Genomic DNA, 15,499 nt, shown 5'->3' on the forward strand with positions numbered 1-15,499 from the left:
GTTCCTTTGGTCCATTTGTACATACCGCAATTAGAGAATCTCATAGCTAAGTGTGAAAAAAGTTTTTGGTAAAACGCCAGTGAATTTAAGCAATTTGTTTTTCAGATAGGTGTACATAAAGTTTTAAACTCATGTCCAGAGTATCTTGGCTCAACATCCAAGCTGTTTCACCTACTTAGGATCAGCCTAGGGAGACCAAGGGTAATACTGTGCAAGATAGAATCATTGGGTTAAGTCCAACAGGCTTAGAAGCAAGAATTTTTTTAAAGTCTTTTCAAGTGGAGTGTTACACAGAACTGAGCTGAATATTTTCTAATCCATAACTGATGAATAAATCACTTGGAAAGATGAGATGGCTGAACTCAGAGGGTCTATGACTTATGGGCTCAGGGAGGTGTGGGCCTAGGTAAGCCTTTCTGCTTCTGTGAACCTAGCCACCAGGTTACATGGAGGGCCTTGGGCTGCAGGAGTGTATTCAATGTTTACACCTCAACTGGAGTCAGTGTTTTTATGATTCGTGGCACATCTGACATGGATCCAAATCTATTTTTTTTTTGGGGGGGGGGTAGTAAATGTAAATTTTAAGGGCAAACAAGGAGAAAGTGATCATTTTCTTTCCAGTGTTGAAACTTTTTTGATTAACCAAAAGGAGCCTAACCCATTGGAGTCACACTGGCTCTACAATCTCTAACTTAGGGAGTAAGTTTCCTTTCAGTGTATGGCTTTTCGTATGGACTGACTACTTCTACCAACTCTTTCAGCTGATGAATGTGAAATTATACAGCTTTGCGAGATTGGGAATGATTCATTTTACTCGTTTATTACCTGTGGAAGAGCACGGGCTAGTCCTGCAAGCGAATGGTTTTAAGTAGGAGAGAGAGAACCTGCCTTCTTGTGAATAGCTGGGCCACAGGAAGACACCCTGCCTCACGAATCCCCTTACCACTTCCTGCTGCAATAGTTATCAGTATTAGCTACAGAGAGAAAAAGTGGTGCTGCAGTTTTGCAGAAGTAGCAAAGGCAGGAGAGAATTGGTGGTGGCAGGGGGGATACCCTTCAGTTCAAAATGGGTTGCCTGCCGCGGGAATAGGCACTGACAAACACAACATCCAACTCTGGCAGCTGCCCCATATAACCCACAGGACCAGTCTGAGGTGGCGTGGGTTTGCACAGGACTCAGCCGTGAGGGTTTATCAGTGGGCGGCCAGTGAACCCAGGCCTTGTGACTACACAGAGCCTCCCACTAGCTTACCACCACTGGATTGAGCTTTCTTTAGAAATGAGCCAGCAGTTTTTGGCATCTCCCTTGGTTTCAGAAGAAATTGGAACAGTCGAGGAAAATTTACTTAAATGGCAGTGGGCCAGAGACACCAGTGACAGCCATCTAGAGAAATTTTCTTTGTAAAGGGCATGTGAGCAGGAAGCCTGTCCCGGGACAAAAGAAGGGAAGAGTTTATTAAAGACAGAAAGAAGATGACAACCACAGTAGCAGCTTTGGGAGATGAGGCTCTGGCGAGAGCTAATTATAGCATTGCCTATTTAAGGCATTTTCATGTGACCAAACAAAATCTCTGTCTGAAAACAAATTTAAAACATAGGCTGGAACTCAGGCAGCCAATTAGGGAAAGAACCCAAGCTGGGTGACGTGTCAGCTGTTGTTCCTCTAGCTGAGGCTTGAGAGACTCTCCTCAGCAGCTGGTGTTTGATACAAGTGAGGATTCTGGATGATGGTATGGTCAAGTTTGCTGACTCAAGAGACTTGGTGTGCTCCATCTAGTTTGAACCTCACAAGCTGGACTTGGGGGAGAACTTGAAGAATGATCCTTTTATTTGGCTTACAGGATCTTTATTTGGCACCTGGGATCTTAGTTCCCCGACCAGAAATCGAACCCTTATCCCCTGCATTGCAAGGCAGATTCTGAACCACTGGATCACCAGGGGAGTCCCCATCTTTTTAGAACCACATCTTTTATCCCCAAAATAGGTTTCAGGATTATTCAGAGATTATCCTATCAAACATGAGAGCTTACCCTGTCCTAATTCTCTCCTTGACCTGAGCAGTGTATAGGAAGCAATCTCTGTTGACCTGGAATAATGTCAAGTTGGCATGCTTGATCATATGCTACTGTTGGACTCTATGCCTTTTCAGTGTCTGGCCATTTGTGGGACAGGTATTTGCCTAAATAGTCACACTTAGGTAAGAAACTCTACAGAACAAAGACCCTTTTCCCTGGAAAGGGCGGAGACATAACTTGGTATAATAGAATGACACATTAGAAAAATGCCATTCGCAGACTAGATTGACTTTACATATTTAACTGATTATGTTATATTGTAAAATTGGTTCCTGGGTTGGAGGAATTATCATCAACTCAGCTAGAAGATTTTTGTTTTTAATTAGTTGATATCTGGAAAGGTGGAGCCCAGTACCCTGATCCTTAGACCAAGTATTAAATAAGAACATACCAGAGTGGGCCTGACCTGGAGCTTCAGTGGGTGAATTCCTTTGATGTTCAAAGAGCCATCAATTGTTGAAGCCTCACAGAAACCACAGGGGAATGAGGGAAACAAATATTTTGCTAGTATTCGTTTCTAGTCCAGCTGAGTACATAGCCGCAGGATGAATTCAGTGAATAAAACTGCACTCCCAGGGGACTAGTCTCATTAAATCTGAGCTGACTTTTCATTTTTAACCATTTCTTCTTTCACTAATGTGAATTTGGCAGAGCCAAAGAATTTAGTCTTCGACGGTCACTGGCCATCGTAGGCCAGCCTCCCACCCAGCATTTCCTCCTGTGACATCCTCCTTTGCAGAGGACCATCCAGCCCTTTCCTTTGTGGACTGAGTTGGGGTCCGTCTGAGTTCATTCTCAGATCAGACTGAAGTCTGTCTCCTTGAGTCTATTACCCATTTGCCCCAGGTGTACCTTCAGGAACAACCTAGAAACAGGATCTAAGGGTCCTTGGAAACAGCTGTCTTACCGGAAGGCAGCTGTCTAACCGGAAGGCAGCTGTCTTCCTGTAATCTCTGCTGCTGCTCGGTAGTTTTGCCCTTCTCACGTGTCCACACTTCCCTGCACCCTTCTCTGAGGCAGTGTGCCCTGGAATTAAGACTACAGATTTTCCTTGGAAGTCCAAAACAGGGAAAGCAGTGGAGACGGAAAATAGACTAGTGGTTGCCTGGGCCGGGGAGTGGAGGGCAATGGAGAGCTAGGACGGTGATAACTAATAATAAGTCTGGCATTTCTTTTGAGGGGTGGGGTGGCTAGGGTTCTTTGTGAGGTGATGAAAGTGGCCTAAAACTGATGATGATTGCAAATATCCCTGAATATACTAAAAGCCACTGAACTATACACTCAAATGGGTGATTTCCTTGGTATGCAAATAATATCTCAATCAAACTTTTGAATAACCCAGCACAGGTTTTACAGTGTAAACCTGGGTTCAGGTATTGTCCTAGCTGCTTTCGAGCTCTGTGACCTTGAGCAAGTTACTCGACCTCTCCAGGCTGAGTAGGAGGTTCAGTCTCCTTATCCTGGTGGGAGGAATACCTAGTTCAGTGGGCTTGTTGTGGGATTGAATTAAAAGAAGTTCATAAAGAACCTGCGACAGTGTTCAACCCAAAATGACCTTTTCCCAGGGAGTCTTTGAAAATAAGATGCCCAGAGTTGGGGGTAATCATCTACATTTTTTTCTTAGGTAACTGAGGTGAAAAGTGAACTCGAAAGAAGGAGAAAGCCTAGGGGATGTGGTTGTAAAGGGTGTCGGTAATAAAGGGTGTGCAGCACAGTCTCCTGCCAGCTGATGGGGCTGCAGAAAACCTGGGCCCTACAGCCTTTGCTAAATCCCTTCAGTCGTGTCTGACTCTGTGCGACCCCATAGACGGCAGCCCACCAGGCTCCCCCGTCCATGGGATTCTCCAGGCAAGAACACTGGAGTGGGTTGCCATTTCCTTCTCCAGTGCATGAAAGTGAAAAGTGAAAGTGAAGTCACTCAGTCGGGTCCGACTCTTAGCGACCCCATGGACTTCAGCCCACCAGGTTCCTCGGTCCATGGGATTTTCCAGGCAAGAGTACTGGAGTGGGGTGCCATTGCCTTCTCCAAAGATTGAAACAGAAAAAAGAGAAAGAGAAAGAAACCCTGTTAGCAGGAGATTTCCAAAAAGCGGTCGTGTTACTCTACACACAATGATGTCTTCGGCCCAGATGTTTCCCAGGGTGGACGTGGGCCCCCGTGAGCACCGCTCTTGTCAGCCTCTTGTGCTTTCACGAGTAGAGCTTAACACCTTTGGAGGTGGTCTCACTAACCTCATTAGTTTGTAGAAGTGGGACTGAGGTTCCGAGGTCGGGCTGGTTGAAGGCAGAGTCAGTGGCAGAACCCAGGATATTTGTTCTCAGCCCAATTTAGCTCAGCTTATACGGCCTCTGTCCTTCCATGGCTGGCGGTACTTAAGTAGCCCTTAACACTTTGCAGCCTTTATTTTTGCAGTTTGTGACAGGCGCGTATCTGTGCCCTGACACCAGCTGAGTGTCTTAAGACCTCCCCCCAGGGTGTTCAGGAAGCAATAGGTCCGTTCTGGACTCTAAAAGACTCAACAGAGCATCTAAAAAAAGAAGCCATTCACTTAAGATGCACCTTCCTTTAAAGTAAATGAATAACAAAGGTAGGACGGAAGGTGCTTATCCGCTTTAAACTCCAGGCCCGGAAGCCTGAAAAGGAGGTGACTAACGGCTCACGGGCTTACGTTCTCAGAGTCCGAGTTGGGGGCGGGGGTGTTGCCCGGTGGCTCTCCCTGTTCCTGCTGCTGGTCCCACGCTCCAGCCACGCCTGGCCTCCTGCCTCCTTTCTCGCAGCCCTCCCTCCTCCTGGGCTGGAGTCTTCTTGCCAAATACAAGGAAAAACCACCTCCATTGTGTGAGAAAACTTGCAAAAGAAAAAAGAATTTGGAAATGCCAGTGGTAAATAAAGAGCAGGGGATGGTTTGGATTACCCAGAAGGGGCACAGTGTCGCCTCCTTGTCTTTAGTCCCATGCAGCTGAAGAGTCCTGCTGTTAACCCAGCCCACTACCGTGCCCGCCTTCACCATCCTCACCTGGCCTTTTTACCATCCCTCCTGTTGCTTCTAGTTCATGGCCTTGGATTGAGTTTGAACCCCTGGGATGTTAGAAATGGAAAGGCTTTGAGGTTTGTCCAGGTCAGAGACGTTAAATAACTTGTCCAGGGTCTTACTGAAACACCTTATGCGGTCATGTAGGGCCTCTTCTATGGGAGAGATTACATCCCCATAGAAGCCTTTAGTGATACATTTATGGACATGGTTAACTTTTTTCCTTTCTTCCTTTACATCTTGGGTGTTTTTTTTTTTTGGCTAGAGGCTTTTCTTTAAGCCTATATAAGCAATATAAAATAGGATCTGGTAAATGGTTCTGTAGCTAAAAACTTCCTTTTCTGAATTGTTTCTAAAGTGCTGACTTGATATAAACCAGTCATTCTTACATGGAGGTCTCCCATCTGCCCTTCACACCCTGAGCAGCTCTGATGTGTATTTGCTGAAGAAAGCAGCCGTCCATCCGGTGGGTTTCACACCCTTTGTGTGAGCTCCTCTCTCTGAGGTCCTCCCCCAGGACTGAGGAAGAGACTGGTGACAGCTACATTCACACTCAGGACTTCCAGGTAGCGCTAGTGGTGAAGAACCCACCTACCAAGGCAGGAGACATAAGAGATGCAGGCTCAGTCCCTGTGTCGGGAAGACTGCCTGGAGGAGGGCATGGCAACCTACTCCAGTATTCTTGCCTGGAGAATCCCATGGACAGAGGAGCCTGGTGGGTTCCAAAGAGTCCAAAGGGTCGCAAAGAGTTGGACACAACTGAAGCGATTTAGCACAAACGCACGTGCATTCACACTCATTCAGATGATATCAGTTTTAGAGGGCGATTCTGGAATCAGCTTTAAGAAACTGCAAACATCTACTGTTGCTTTAATAATCTGCTGGCTTGCCATTTCACGTGGGAGCGAAGAAGGACTAGGAAAGTGTGGCTTCCACGAGTAAGCTGAACATGTGCCCGTGGTTTGGCTCCTGCTGGTCAATTTGGAGAAATTTCTGATCACTTTAGGTGACTTAGGGTGTTTATATGGCCAGCCTTAATACCATATTCTCCCCACCACCACCACCCCATCCCACCCCCCTTTATACTTGACATCTATGGAATCTGAAAGGAGAATCAGGCTCCTATCAGAGCAGAAAAAGACAAAAAATTATGCTGTGTTTCTATTCTGTCTCTTGTTTCTCCAGCTCTTTAATTTACATTCTATGTCGCAAAACCCTACACTTAAAATCAGGTTCATGTTGCACACCCCTGACTTTCTTTTAGAGAAAAGAAAAAGACATCTTTGTTCCCAGGCATTGACCTTGAACTTAGGACCTCAGCGGAGACTGGCTTTTCACCAGGAGTAAATAAGCGTCCAAAAAACTATTTCCTCTGTGGGGCACTTGTCTTTCCCACAGTCACAGGAGTCCGCTTCAGGGAGTTTTGGCCAAAGCTAGATTTTCTGGTTTTACCTCCTAAGATGGAAACAGACGAGGGGGTTTCACCTTCTTCATTACTGTAGTTTTGTCACCTTCAGCGCCAAAGGAGGCCAGTGCCTGGCTCCTCTTCGTCATCTGATTGGGGGCTGAGTCGAGGGCAGGAAGCTGTTTAACAGTCCTGCCTGACGTCCTAAGACCCCTTCTGCCATGGGACAGCATGGGACAACACCCGCGATCTAAGCATTTAAATTCTCCAGTTAACTCATGTCAGAGAAGGATAAGTCACCTGCCACAGTGGTGCCTTTGAAACAGCAAATCGTTACTACCAGTGTATAAAGAGAGCCTTCACAGTCTTTTGCTCCTGCACCATTCAAAAGGATATATAAAAAAAGATGTACCTCATTGCATATTAAGTTGGCATCTAAAAATTTTTGTCCTAAGTTTGGTAGCTGCAGAGGATATAATTTCTGTATATCTGGTTTAAGTGTTTTAGTTTGTGGGTTTCAGTTTTGGTCAAAACCTTAGAGTTTTTTTACAGATTTGACCCATTCATGTCTTCAGTTCAGTTTAGTCAGTCGCTCGGTCGTGTCTGACTCTTTGCAACCCCATGAATCACAGCACGCCAGGCCTCCCTGTCCATCACCAACTCCCAGAGTTCACTCAAACTCACGTCCATCGAGTTGGTGATGCCATCCAGCCATCCCATCCTCTGTGGTCCCCTTCTCCTCCTGCCCCCAATCCCTCCCAGCATCAGAGTCTTTTCCAGTGAGTCAACTCTTCGCATGAGGTGGCCAAAGTACTGGAGTTTCAGCTTTAGCATCATTCCTTCCAATGAACACCCAGGACTGATCTCCTTTAGGATGGACTGGTGGGATCTCCTTGCAGTCCAATGGACTCTCAAGAGTCTTCTCCAACACCACAGTTCAAAAGCATCAATTCTTCAGCGCTCAGCTTTCTTCACAGTCCAACTCTCACATCCATACATGACCACTGGAAAAACCATAGCCTTGACTAGATGGACCTTTGTTGGCAAAGTAATGTCTCTGCTTTTCAATATGCTATCTAGGTTGGTCATAACTTTTCTTCCAAGGAGTAAGCGTCTTTTAATTTCATGGCTGCAGTCACCATCTGCAGTGATTTTGGAGCCCCCAAAAATAAAGTCTGACACTGTTTCCACTGTTTCCCCATCCATTTCCCATGAAGTGATGGGACCAGATGCCATGATCTTTGTTTTCTGAATGTTGAGCTTTAAGCCAACTTTTTCACTCTCGTCTTTCACTTTCATCAAGAGGCTTTTTAGTTCCTCTTCACTTTCTGCCATAAGGGTGGTGTCATCTGCATGTCTGAGGTTATTGATATTTCTCCCGGCAATCTTGATTCCAGCTTGTGCTTCTTCCAGTCCAGCGTTTCTCATGATGTACCCTGCATATAAGTTAAATAAGCAGGATGACAATATACGGCCTTGACGTACTCCTTTTCCTATTTGGAACCAGTCTGTTGTTCCATGTCCAGTTCTAACTGTTGCTTCCTGACCTGCATACAGGTTTCTCAAGAGGCAGGTCAGGTGGTCTGGTATTCCCATCTCTTTCAGAATTTTCCACAGTTTATTGTGATCCACACAGTCAAAGGCTTTGGCATAGTCAATAAAGCAGAAATAGATGTTTTTCTGGAACTCTCTTGCTTTTTTGATGATCCAGCAGATGTTGGCAATTTGGTCTCTGGTTCCTCTGCCTTTTCTAAAACCAGCTTGAACATCTGGAAGTTCATGGTTCACATATTGCTGAAGTCTGGCTTGGAGAATTTTGAGCGTTACTTTTCTAGCGTGTGAGATGAGTGCAATTGTGCAGTAGTTTGAGCATTCATGTGTTACCCTCCATATAACCCATTGGCCAAGGCTGTCCTCATTTTCAAATCAAATCATTTTCGCTTTCATTCAAATAAAATCTGGCTTCATTTTTTTTTTTGGTTAAAAGTGTTAGTAGTCGTCGATTTGACTACATCTCTTCCTAATGCTAATTATAATTCTAAGATAGATGGTTTGTAGGTAGTGAAACTGGTAACCAGCAGACGAGGGGAATTACCCTGGAGTCAGTCATCAGAGAGCTCTCCGCCCTGTTATAAGACTCCCTCAGGAGCCTCCAATTGTCCTTCTGTGTGATGTCCCAGGGGCTTCTATACCCAGGGCAATTCATCAGGATACTTTAGAATGGGTTCCCATTGGGAATCCATTCCATTAGAATTTGTTGTTTTCTCTGAAAAGTATAGGAGATCCTGAGACACACTTTTATCCCTAAGTCTGTTTTCTAGATTCTTGGAAGAATGGGTTCCTTCTGCAGGTGATTACCCTCAGCTTAACCAGGCTCTGTTGATGTTTATAAATCTACAGTTGCAGGAGGGTTATACTCTCCAGTTCTTTCTCTGGATATCAGGGGTTCCCCCAAGAAAGTTAAGTGAGGTGGAGTTGTGTTATAGTGACTCTGAAAGAAACTAATGATCGACCAGATACTGGTGATGCTCTCATATAAGAAAGAGAGGTACTGCATTAACCCACAAGGAAATCAGAGGTACTAGAAAGGTTGCTTTAAAGTCAAAATATTGGCAAAGTATGCAAATTGAATATGTTTTCATTGATTGCTGCCTCAAGTGCTGGTCAAAGGAGATTTTAGGATAAATAGGCCTGTCTCCTCCTTGCCTAGTTATTATTTCTTTTCTTCTGCTGACTTTGGGTGTAATTTGTTCTTTTCTGGTAAGTAGAAACACCTCATGGATTTAAGACCATAGGATGTAGGCTTTGCCTTCTGAGTCCTACTCTGGCTACATCCCACAAGTTTTGCTGTGTTGTGGTTTCATACCATTCAAAATACCTTTTCATTTCTCCTTTGGTTTCTTCTTTGACACATAGATTATTTACAGTTACATTTCATTTCTGTTTCCCTGGTGGCTCTGTGGTAAAGAATCCACCTGCCAATGCAGGAAACACAGGCTCAATCCCTGAGTCAGGAAGATCCCCTGGAGAAGGAAAGGGCAACCCACTCCAGTATTCTTGCCTGGGAAATCCCATGGACAGAGGAGCCTGGTGGGCTACAGTCCATGGGGTCACAAAAGAGTCAGACATGGCGACTAAACAACAACACATTTCATTTCTAAACATGTAAATATTTCCCAGGTACCTTTCTATCATTGATTTCTAACTTAATTCCACTGTGGTCAAAAAAACATTTTGTACAGATTGAATCCACTTATATTTAATTTAATGAGTCTTGTTTTATGAGCCAGAATGTGTTCTGTGTGTACTTGAGAAGAATGTGCACGCTAGTCTCGTCCAGCAGAGTGTTTTATAGGCGTTAGGTCAGGTCAGTAGGTAAGCTGTAGTGTTGCTCAAGTCTTCTGTGTGCTCGCTGATTTTCTGTCTACTTGCTGTACCATTTACTGAGACGAGGGTGTTAAGACCTGACTATAATAGTGGATTTGACTCTCTTTTCCTTGCAGTTCTGTTGGGTTTTTACTTTCTGTCTTTTGAAGCTCTGTATTGTGGTCCTCGGAGAAGGCAATGGCACTCCACTCCAGTACTCTTGCCTGGAAAATCCCATGGATGGAGGAGCCTGGTAGACTGCAGTCCATGGGGTCACTAAGAGTCGGACCCGACTGAGCAACTTCACTTTCACTTTTCACTTTCATGCATTGGAGAAGGAAATGGCAACCCACTCCAGTGTTCTTGCTTGGAGAATCCCATGGACGGGGGAGCCTGGTGGGCTGACGTCTATGGAGTCACACAGAGTTGGACACGACTGAAGCGACTTAGCAGCAGCAGTAGCAATGTGGTACTAAAACATTTAGGATTGTTATGTCTATTCTTTTACTTTTAACCTACGTGTATCTTTATATTTAAAGTGTGTTTCTTATAGGCAACATCTAGCTAGATCTTGCTTTTTTGACCAGCCTGACGATCTCTACCTTTGCACTGAGATGTTTAAACCATTTATATCTACTGTTGTTGCTGATAACGGTTGAGTATAAATCTGCCATCTCACTGTTTGTTTTCTATTTGTACCACCCATTCTATGTTCCTTTCTCTTTCTGCCTTCTTTTTTGGGTCAGAGAGTATTTATAATTTCACTTTATCTCTTTTGTTAGCTTACTAGTTATAACTTTCTGTCTCTCTTTCCCCGCCACCTCTCTCTCTTCAATGGTAGCTTTTGGAATTATAGTATACATCTTTAACTTATCACAACCTATCTCAACTGATATTATACCCCTTCATAAGCAGTTTAAGATTCTGCTTTACATTTTATTTATTTGTTTATTTGTTTGTTTGGCTGTCTTGGATCTTTGTTACTGGGCGCGGGCTTTCTCTGGTTGAGGTCAGCTGGGGGCTGCCCTGTGGTTGCGCACGGGCCTCTCGCCACTGCAGTTTCTCTCGTTGCGGAGCACAGGCTCTGGGAGCTCCGGCTTCAGTAGTTTCGGTGTGTGGGCTCAGTCGTTGCGGCTCTCAGGCTCTAGAGCACAGGCTTCGTAGTTGCAGCAGCACACAGGCTTAGTTGCTCCTCTGCATGTGGGGCTTCCCACCTAGCTTGGTCGGTAAAGAATCTGCCTGCGATGCTGGAGACCTGGGTTCGGTTCCTGAGTCAGGAAGATCCCCTGGAGAAGGAAATGGCAACCCACTCCAGTATTCTTGCTTGGAAGTTCCCATGGACAGAGGAGCCTGGCAGGCTACAGTCCATAGGTCACAAGAGTCGGACACAACTTAGCGCTGTCTTTGTTTCTTTGAGCATGTGGAATCTTCCCAGACCGGGGATCAAACCTGTGTCCCCTGCGTTGGCAGGAGGATTCTTATCCACTGTACCACCACCAGGGAAGTCCTAGTTTAAGACTATTAAACATTATGCTTTCATTTCTTTCTCCCCAGCCTTTGTGCAATGGTTCTCACACATTTTTACTTCTACATATGTTATAAACCACGCAGGCTGCCTCTATGGCTTGTCTTTTTATGGGCTTCCCAGGTGATGCTAGTGGTAAAGAACCTGCCTACCGATGCAGGAGACACAGGGACATGGATTTGATCCCTGGGTCTGAAAGGTCCCCTGAAGGAGGGCATGGCAACCCGCTCCAGTATTCATGCCTGGAGAATCCCATGGACAGAGGAGCCTGGCAGGCTACAGTCCAAAGAGTCGCAAATAGTTGGACACGACTAAAGCGAAGGATGCATGTTGTAAACCCACAATACGTTGTTTTATTTTTGCTTTAAATTGTCACTTATATTTGAAAGAGATTTAAACAATAAGAAGAATTTCTTTCTACCCACACAATTACCATTTCTAGTGCTTTTCATTCTTTTCATTCCATTCTTCATCTGGTATCGTTTTCCTTCTGTCTGAAGGGCTTCTTTAACATTTCTTGTAATACACTTCTGCTGTCAGTAAATTCTTTTAAGTTTTTGTGCGTCTGGAAAGTGTTTTGCCCTCCTTCTGGATGGTATTTTTCTAGGTATAAAATTCTGGGTTAGCAGTTTCTGATGGAAATCCCCTGTCATTCTTGTTTTTGTTCTGAATGTAATGGGTGTTTTTCTCAAGGTGCTTTTTAGATTTTCCTCTTTATCACTGGTTTTCAGAAATAATTGTGATGTGCCTGAGCGTAATTTTGTTTTGTTTTGTTTTGACGTTCCTTATGCTTGAGGTTTGTTGAGGTCTTGGATCTGTAGGTTTTAATAAATTTGGATAAAACCTGGCCATTATTTATTTAAATATCTTTTATGTTCCCACCTCCATGAGTTTCAGATGGGTGGATATTAGTATATTAGCAGTTCTCCCACAGGTCACTAATGCATTTCTCTCTCTCTCTTTTTTATGGCTTTATTTTTTCTACGTGTGTTTCCTTTTGGAAAGTTTCTATTGCTGTGTCTTCAAGTTCCTTAATCTTTTCTTCTGCGTTGCCTCATCTGCTGTTAAAACCATCCAGGTGTGATTTTCATCTCAGACATTGTAATTTTCATCTAGAGTATCTGTAGTGTCTCTAACGTGCTGTTTCTTTCTTGAGCATGTGGAATACAGTTATGACTTGTAATATCCTTCTGTCCTTATTCCATCATACATATCCTTTCTGGGTCAGTTTCAATGGATTGATTTCTCATTGTGGGTCATCTTCTCTTGCTTCTTTGCATTGCTGTTAATTTTTTTATGGGATTTTTATCTTGGATATTTTTGTATTCCTATTAATATTCTTGAGCTTTATTCCAGGGTGCAGTTATTTGGAAACAGTTCGACTCCCTTGGGCCAGCTTTCTATATTGTTAGATCAACAAGAACAGCCTTTAGTCTAGGGCCAGTTTTGCCCCCGCTATGGAGGCAAACCCTTCTGAGTACCCTTCCTGAACTTACCTATGTTATGAGGTTTTCCACTCCAGCTGGTGGGAACAGGAACTGCTCTTAGCCCTGTGATGCCCTTGGCCAGTTCTTTCCCCATCCACAGGCAGTTTCCTCATACTCACATGCTCTGACTCCCAGAGGCCCTCAGCAGAGCTCCAGACCTCACTCTGCAGCTCTGTCTTCTCTGCCCTGCAAACTCCAGCTGTCCTGGCCTCCCAGCTCCTGCTCTTCAGTGTGGGGAGACTGCTGGGCTCTGCTGCGTGTCCACTCTGCACGATAGCCTGGAAACTCGGCAGGAAGCCTGGGCGATTGCAGGTCTCACTTGTTTGGAAACCTAAGGCCTCCTGTGCTTTGTTGCCCAGTGTCTTGGAAACCATTGTCTCACATTTTGTCTGTACATTAGTTGTTATAGTCGGGAGTGTGAATTGGTTCCTGTTACTCCGTCTTGGCTGGAACCTGCCCTGAGTTCATAGCTCAGTTCTGTGGTACAGAGGAGTCTATTAAAGGAAAAACCAGTTACTTACTCAATACGGGATTTATCTTTTATTTGTAGATGAGGGCCCAAAAGATCACCAGCTGCCCCAATTCACCAGATTTTCAGTGCCTTAAAAAAAAAAAAGGATTAATTTTTAGTAGTGGATCTTTATTTAGGGATTTTTACCGTAGACTGGCCCTTCTTTTGTAGTTAAACTATTTAGTTCTATGAACTCACAGTCATTTTCTAGATTAAAATAGCTAATTATGTACTAAGAGCTTTCATGTATTATTTAATGTAGCCTTCAACCAACTCCATGAAGTACAGCCCTGTTACTGTCCCCATTTTGCTCATGAGGCTGTTAAAACACAGAGAGGTAAAGTAACTTGACCCAGATCACACAGCCCGTAAGTGATAGCCAGGATTGAACCTGGGGTCTGGCTTCAAAGACTAGACATGAAATCAACACACAAAACTCCTTCTAGGTAAAGTTGTTCTGTGTATCTAGCGAGAGGGCAACTGACATGGGCTCCTGAGCTCTCAAACAAGCGTGGCAGTCTTGCTTTCACTTCTCGTGTTTTATTTTTAAATAACGGCTGTATGTATGCACACATGCTTGCCTGGTCATACATGCTCATGATCTGGTTTCACAAGATATAAGAGTGTACTCGGTGAAAATAAATCTCCCGTCTACCTTTCTCCCCTCAACCTCCCAAGTCCCCTCCATCCCCAGCCCAGACCATCTCTTCAGTTTTAGTATGTCCTTCCAGGGAGATTCTTCATGTATACAAACATAGAAGTAAGCAGCGGCATACTATCCCCTTCTTTCTGCACATTGTTCTTTTCATCTAACAAGATATTTTCAAGTCGTTCCATAATCATAGATGTAGTGCTGCCGTACTCTTTTTTTTTGGGGGGGGGGGGTGGTTTGATGTAGACCATTTTTAAAGTCTTTATTGAATCTGTTACAATATTGCTTCTGTTTTATGTTTTGGCTTTTTGGCCGTGAGGCATGTGGGATCCTAGCCCAGGGATCGAACCCACACCCCCTGCACGGGAAGGTGAAGTCTTAACCACTGGACCACCAGGGAAGTCCCTGCCTTCCTCTTTTTGAAGCTGCCTAGGGCTCCATTGTGTGGGTGTGCATTAATTTAGACCTGCTCCCCTTTTAAAGAACTTTAAAATGTTTCCATTTGTGTTCAGTCATTCAGTTGTGTGGGACTCTTTGGGACCCCATGGACCATAGGCCGCCAGGCTCCTCTGTTCATGAGGTTATCCAGGCAAGAATACTGGAGTGGGTTGCCATTTCCTTCTCCAGGGGATCTTCCTGACCCAGGGATTGAACCTGCATTCTCTTGTGTCTAACCTGTGCTATTGTAAATCAAGCTGTAAAAAATATCCTTATATTTTATCACATGTATGCATCCCATATATGTTAACATATGTATATGTGATTTCCTACATGTGTAAACATATCTGCAGGTTAATTCACTGAAAGTGGAGTTGCTGTCAGAGGGTTTGTGCTTTTGGTATGCTGGTGAAGTGAAGTGAAGTGAAGTCGCTCAGTCATGTCCGACTCTTTGTGACCCCATGGACTGTAGCCTACCAGGCTCCTCTGTCCATGGGATTTTCCAGGCAATAGTACTGGAGTAGATTGCCATTTCCTTCTCCAGGGGATCTTCCTGACCCAGGGATCGAACCCAGGTCTCCCGCAGTGTAGACAGATGCTTAACCGTCTGAACCACCAGGGAATTTTGATATGCTGGTTCAGTTCAGTTCAGTTCAGTCGCTCAGTCATGTCCAACTCTTTGCGACCCCATGAATCGCAGCACGTCAAGCCTCCCTGTCCATCACCAACTCCTGGAGTTCACTCAGACTCACTTCCATTGAGTCAGTGATGCCATCCAGCCATCTCATCCTCTGTCGTCCCCTTCTCCTCCTGCCCCCAATCCCTCCCAGCATCAGAGTCTTTTCCAATGAGTCAACTCTTCGCATGAAGTGGCCAAAGTACTGGAGTTTCAGCTTTAGCATCATTCCTTCCAAAGAACACCCAGGGCTGATCTCCTTCAGAATGGACTTGTTGCATCTCCTTGCAGTCCAAGGGACTCGCAAGAGTCTTCTCCAACACCACAGTTCA

General features: G+C 44.7%; 1 protein-coding gene across 2 annotated transcripts in view; it reads left to right on the top strand.

The window, feature by feature from the left end:
• Window positions 1-15,499, top strand: part of SLC25A25 (solute carrier family 25 member 25) — a 36,530-nt gene that overhangs the window by 1,358 nt on the left and 19,673 nt on the right. The window lies entirely within an intron of this gene.

This window comes from Bos indicus x Bos taurus, chromosome 11 (genome assembly GCF_003369695.1).
Source record: "Bos indicus x Bos taurus breed Angus x Brahman F1 hybrid chromosome 11, Bos_hybrid_MaternalHap_v2.0, whole genome shotgun sequence".
NCBI classification, from domain to species: Eukaryota; Metazoa; Chordata; class Mammalia; order Artiodactyla; family Bovidae; genus Bos; species Bos indicus x Bos taurus.